Source organism: Tiliqua scincoides, chromosome 1, assembly GCF_035046505.1.
Source record: "Tiliqua scincoides isolate rTilSci1 chromosome 1, rTilSci1.hap2, whole genome shotgun sequence".
Lineage (NCBI taxonomy): Eukaryota > Metazoa > Chordata > Lepidosauria > Squamata > Scincidae > Tiliqua > Tiliqua scincoides.
This window is the reverse complement of record NC_089821.1, coordinates 78,747,243-78,752,608: the sequence shown is the minus strand read 5'-3', so window position 1 is coordinate 78,752,608 and position 5,366 is coordinate 78,747,243.

Below are 5,366 nucleotides of genomic sequence, written 5' to 3'. Positions count from 1 at the left end.
ATACAATTCCATTAACTTCCAAAGGTGTTTTAAATAGTAATGCACCGGATCATTAATCGTTACAATGTCAGCATGCTCTTGCTATGACATTTACCCTAATTAGTAATACAGCCTGTTATTTAACACCAGCTTTCAGCGGAGATAATTTATACTTGGGCTCCATAATCAACACATTTAGACTCCACTGCTGAAGGTACAGGAACAAAATCCAGGTTCTGCTATAGTTGGAGTTGGATCAGAAGCCGAGGGAGAAGCACAGAGCCAAACAAGTCTTGAGAAAGATACATAATATTTGGTCTTCTTTTAAAATAATGATTCTCTCCAGACACAGTGAACATGGTGTTTGCTTTTCTGTTACTTATTTTCTCCTCTCTACCTTCCCTTAAATTATTGCATTAGTTATGATGTAATTGTAAACAACTGCAATCCAGAGAGAGAGAGAGAAAGAGAGAGAGTGTCCTTGCTCACTTTATGACTGGTTACATGTAAGTTTGGTTTGTGTGTAGTTTTAATTAATCAAACCCAATTGATTTGTGTTCATAACCAGCTTTAAGATCTGTTTGTATCTGTTTTTTTATAGCCCAGCTTAGTAAATTAAAGAAGATCTATCTCCCTCATCATCATCATAAATGCAAATCTGTCTAAACATTTTAAGTTTTCTGAACTGAAAATAGATCATGTCCCTTACTGAAAACAAATATTCTTCATTAGTAAAGTCAACAATTAATCCTCTTGCTGAAGATCAATGCATTATGTTTCTTTTAATCTTTATTTACTTGTCACTGACAAATAAACTAAAAGAATTGAATAATTTACAGGTTGATGCTTGTTGGTGTTATAGGATGTTTTTAAACAGTGTAGGAAAATCTGTTTGAGGTTCCCAATCCAATAAGACCTATAGGACTTGGTTATGTAACTGTGCACAGGATTTGTAGCCATAGTTTCACTGTTGGAAGTGTGTTTACACATGCTTTTTGTGTAAGTTCCAAATCCTTTGTTTCCAAATCCTTGTGATGTCTGAATCCATCACAAGAAATGTACAGATAGTACAGATACCACATGAATCCCCCCAACACACCCCCCACACACACCTGGAAAGACTCTCAAATACTAGCTTTGAGTCTGGTTAAAAAAAAAAAAGCTCTATTTTTGATCAGAAGAAACACAAACCATTTCCCACAGTCTCATACCATAGGTCTCCAAAAGTGTGTCCAGATATAAAGGGCTGGACTTGAGATCCTTGCAGAACCTGTAGGCATTTTATGAAAAGCTAACTGCACCTCAGAAATAGAGCAGCTTACCCCAGTGAAATGTACTTGGGAGGAACGAGAGTGCAAGTCAGCAGCAAAAGCACATTTCTCCACAATTCACCATCTTTGATCTGGTGTTGGGCATGAAAGCTATGACCCGAGAAATCACAAGCCAACTACTTAAACCCATCTAGTCCGTACATTAAGATGAGATGCAATTTACTGGAAGATAAAGCACATGAAAGAGACATTGTAAACAACCCAGAAGGTCCCTTTGAAAACACTTGGAGGAGCACTCCTGTGATACTGGTGCTAGATACAGGTCAAGCTAGCTTATTACAAAACATTACTGCAAAGTACAGCCCTGTTTCCTAGATGTTATACCTCCATGAATATTGATATTCCAGCAAGGGCATAATATGCCTCTTTTAAAAATAAAGAAATTAAGCCCAAGGTAAGGCTCATTTTAATAATGTAATATATTCTGAAGGATTTATAGAGCATGAATATTTGAGCAACACGAATGGGCACATCAATCAAAAGCTGGTCTATCTTTCCAAGGCCTTGTATACAGTTCAGTCATCAACAAGACAGTTGGATGACTGGATGTCATCCATGAATGTGCCCCAAGCAGCACTGTCACTAGTCAGCTCTATGCCAAAGGAAGGCTTCTAATTGTGTGCACACCTGAAGGGAATAATCAGGGGAATACCGGACCTTACCCTTTGTGCTTACGTGACAAAGGCCAGTGAGCACACTCACCCCCTCGGGGCACACTCCAGGGTGACGCCCGGGTCATGAGGCACACGGGGTGAGGTCTGAGTCAGGAAGCAGACTGGGTGATGCCCGAGCTCCGGTCTGGCTGATGCCTGAGTTCAGAAGCAGACTGAGTAAACAGGCTGAATCCACAAAGTGCCAAATCCCTTGAGGAACTTGCATTGTTCCCCAACTGACTAGGCTAGAATGTAGCTGAGGAACAGTGTGTACCTAATGAACTTTGTACTGGGCTGAGAGGGAGGTGAATAAAAGAAGGTGAGGAGGCTGGTTGTGTGTGTGAGTGCAACTCCCTTGTGTGAGTGCTCTCTCCCTGAAGCTCGCCAGTCTGTCTTGCTCCCTTCATGAACCCTAAACATGTGAGTGTGTCTTGATTGCTTCATTGCTTCACACACCCATCTGGGTTCCAAGATCAGATGAATTCAAGATGATCAACTGGTAGATTACAATATATAACAAAGTTAAAAGCATATTACAAGAGATACTCTTGGACTAACCCCTATATAGGGCGATTGCAAAAGGGGAAGTTGGGAGTGGCTGTGGATTTTTAAGGCTACTGATGCTGAAACTCTAAGTTCTTGGAGTGGCTTTGATCTGAAAATTGTGTGCAAACCCACCCACTGGCACTGCTTTCCAGACAGCAGCCTAGCTAAGTCACATGTTTCCACCACCACCAGTGGCCAATGACTGAATATGCTTTATTCTATGAAGCTAAAGACACAGAACCAATGGGAAGCAACAGTGGATCCATTCTGCCTGGCTTGCTGTCACCACTCAGCTTAAAGGCAAGCTGCTCTCCAGTTTTTCATCTGCCACCTTGAAACATGCTTTGTAATTCCATACTGAAAATAAAACATGGCAATGACTGTTGACACATTACAAGAACTTTCATGTCCTTTTTGAATCCCTGCTAAGGTTGCGCCTAGAAACAGTAGAAGAATCTTGCTGAATCAGTGGAAAAGGCAATCCTGCTTTCCACAGTGGCCAACCACAAGCAGAATATGACCTGGACGCAGGTTGTGTCTTATTGTCTTGTGTGCTCTCTGAAGCATTTGGTGGGCCACTGTGAGATACAGGAAGCTGGACTAGATGGGCCTTTGGCCTGATACAGCAGGGCTCTTCTTATGGTCATGGTCTTTCCCTGCTGTTGTTCAGCACCACCTAGCATTAGGAGGTTCCAGTTAGCTGTCATAACTAATAACTATTGATAGACCTATCCTCTATGAATGTGCCTAAACCTAAGTGAGTAGCCATCAACACACCTTCTGGTATCAGATTCCAGCAAAATACATTATGGACCCAATCCTACAGAACTTTCCAGTACTGATGCAGCTGCTATGCAGCCCCTCAATAAGGGAACATTTGTTCCCTTACCTTGAGGAGGCCTCTGTGACTGCCCCCACCCAGAAGAGGACATGGCATGACTGTATCAGTGCTGAAAGTTGGATAGGATTGGGCCCTAAGTGCTGTGCGTTAGAAAGATGAAGACAACTCTCCATCTACTTTCTCCACACCATAACCTCTATCGTTTCCCCCCTTTATTGTCTTTTTTAAAAATTAGAACTGCCAAACACTGTAACTTTTCCTCATGAGGAAGGTGTACCAGACCTTGGATGCAGCAGACTAGATGTGAAGAATGCATGTTGTCTTAAGCAAATATAAGCCAGCCAGTGAAGCTTTATATTTATTTGATCAGTCAATAAAACAGTTAAGTGAAAATCAGCTAATGAATACTCCAAACTGTGGCAATTAATACCCTCTGGCAGCCAGGCTGCAATCTGTTGTGTCTACTACAGAACATGGATGATGAAAACTTTATGCTATACCCAAAGAAGATGACAATAATGAAACTATTAATGGTAATCTGAAATATGATCATTGAGTCATCATGTTTTTCCAACCTTTTAAAATGTTTCCTGAGGTGTGGGCTCTTACAATAATTTAGAATGGGGGGGGGGTCCAAATACGTATATCCAACCTCACCCATGCTGATGCAGCAGCACAGACATGGATTCCACTGCTACCTATGGGGGGGGGGTTGTTGGAATGCTGGCAGACTCCTCATGGTAAGAGAACATTCATGCCTTTGCTCTGGAATAAGCTCCAGTGTCAGCAATGGATCTACTTGGACCTAGGCCTGATAAATCACTGCCACAAGTCTAGGTGGACTGCTTCTGCCAATCCCAACCCCTCCTGGGCCGGAGGGATTGAACAAAGCTGGAATGGGCCATGTAGGAGGAGCTTGGAGCAGATGAAGATGAAGGTAGTTGCAGTGAGAATGGCTGGGTCTTGAAGCATCGCTTCTTCTTTTCTAAACCAACTGTCAATGATAAGGATGTACTGATAAGGTCTTTGGAGTATTATCACTGACTATTATCATTTGTGCTCCTGCCAGGTGATTAAACCAAATCCAAGGTAAGATGCCACCACCATGGCGACTACTAAAAAAAAGGAAGAATCCCTGCCCTTTAGTAATGTTAAGATGTTGCATCCTATAGAAAGTTCCCTAAACAGAGAGAAATGAGTTTTTGAGCAAACAACTAAGTCTCAGCAGCCTTTAGGCTTTTAAGATTCTAGCAATCATTTAACTGTCAGATCAGGGAGCAAGATTTGATCAGAGGAATGAAGTATCATCCAGTTCCAATCTATTGCTTAGAAGCTTACTGTATTTCTCAGTGACATGGTAAAACCTCTGAATGGAACTGGCACTGATGCTGTCTACAGTGGTATTTTTCTCTTATGTCTTTGATCCAGTTTTACTTTCGCCTGGTTGAAAAGATGGCTCTCGTGCAAAAAGTGCTGACTGGGCAATGTGGAGAGCACTCCTGCAGTGGCATTAGAAGCAAACCTCAAGTCACTATGCCAGCTTTAATTATGGTGTCCTTTCACTAACTGTGCAATAGTCTGACATTGACTTCCGACGGGCGGACTTCCCTCAAATGAGGAGGCTGGTTAGAAGGAGGTTGAAAGGGAGGGTAAAAAGAGTCCAGTCTCTCCAGAGTGCATGGAGGCTGCTTAAAACAACAGTAATAGAGGCCCAGCAGAGGTGTATACCGCAAAGAAAGAAGGGTTCCACTAAATCCAGGAGAGTGCCCGCATGGCTAACCAGCCAAGTTAGAGAGGCTGTGAAGGGCAAGGAAGCTTCCTTCCGTAAATGGAAGTCTTGCCCTAATGAAGAGAATAAAAAGGAACATAAACTGTGGCAAAAGAAATGTAAGAAGGTGATAGGGGAGGCCAAGCGAGACTATGAGGAACGCATGGCCAGCAACATTAAGGGGAATAATAAAAGCTTCTTCAAATATGTTAGAAGCAGGAAACCCGCCAGAGAAGCAGTTGGCCCTC